Raw genomic sequence first — 1,126 nt, 5'->3', positions numbered from 1 at the left:
GAGGGTGGTTGAGTTATAAGGTGAGAAGGGGAAGTTGATGAGTCATGGAGATGGAGAGTGAGGTGAGGAAGCAAACAGATGCAACACATGTAGAAGGAACGGCATGAAATGAAGGGCCTGGACAACGTGGAACGTCGAGAGAGCGGGAGAGAGAGAGAGAGAGAGCGGGGGAGAGAACTAGGCTGCTCCGTTGTCACTTCCACATGATTAAGCAATTAGCTATTTGAGATGTCTCCACTGAGCTGCTGCAGCCAGACAGGAGTGGTTAGTGAGAACATAATCCTCTGCTCTCCTGCGTTCTTCCTCCTCACTCTCACTGAACTGATGTGTTTACGTGTGTGTGTACGTACCTATGTGTGTGTGTGTGTGTGCACCTGTGCAGCAATCAGCCTGCACCAACCTGTTTACATCACATTTGTTTTCTCTGCCTCCTAACGTTTCTCCACAGCCAAAACATCCATGTACACACACACACACACACACACACACACACACACTGTCAGGCCCTCTGTGTGTGTGTGTGGTGGCCTCATCAGTTGTAATGTGACACCTGTCTGTACAGTTGATCCTCAGACCTGTCACACTGGCTTCATATCAGGCTGCGTTTAACAAACAAAAATGTCTCCTTAATCCAGGTAAACACAGGTGAGGCAAACAGTCAAACACCCTGACCTCAAAGCCACGGCCCGTGGACCACATCTGGTACAGGCTGAAGGCTGAAGGCACAGCTGTACTGTGGCCACTTCCTGAACGGCCACACGGGGACTTCCTGTGGCCTGAACTCCTGTCTTAATGTGAAAGGTTCAAGTCAACGTCTGCTGTGATTGGCCACCGTACACCCCCGCTCTGTGATGACATCATCGTCGGGTGGAAACAGCACAGAAATGATGGGACGAGGCCGTCAGTTTGGGTGAGTCAACGTGAGTGTGTGTGAGTGTGTGAGAGACGCCTTCATCTCCTGTATCAACACTGAGTCTTCAGTGTGTGTGTGAGTCAGTCAGTCAGTCAGTCAGTCAGTCAGTCAGTACAGTCAGTCAGTCAGTCAGTCAGTACAGTCAGTCAGTCAGTCAGTCAGTACAGTCAGTCAGTCAGTCAGTCAGTACAGTCAGTCAGTCAGTCAGTCAGT

Source organism: Cynoglossus semilaevis, chromosome 12, assembly GCF_000523025.1.
Source record: "Cynoglossus semilaevis isolate Cse_v1.0 chromosome 12, Cse_v1.0, whole genome shotgun sequence".
Classification (NCBI taxonomy): Eukaryota; Metazoa; Chordata; class Actinopteri; order Pleuronectiformes; family Cynoglossidae; genus Cynoglossus; species Cynoglossus semilaevis.
The sequence above is the reverse complement of the archived record's forward strand: the minus strand, read 5'-3'. Positions refer to the sequence as shown.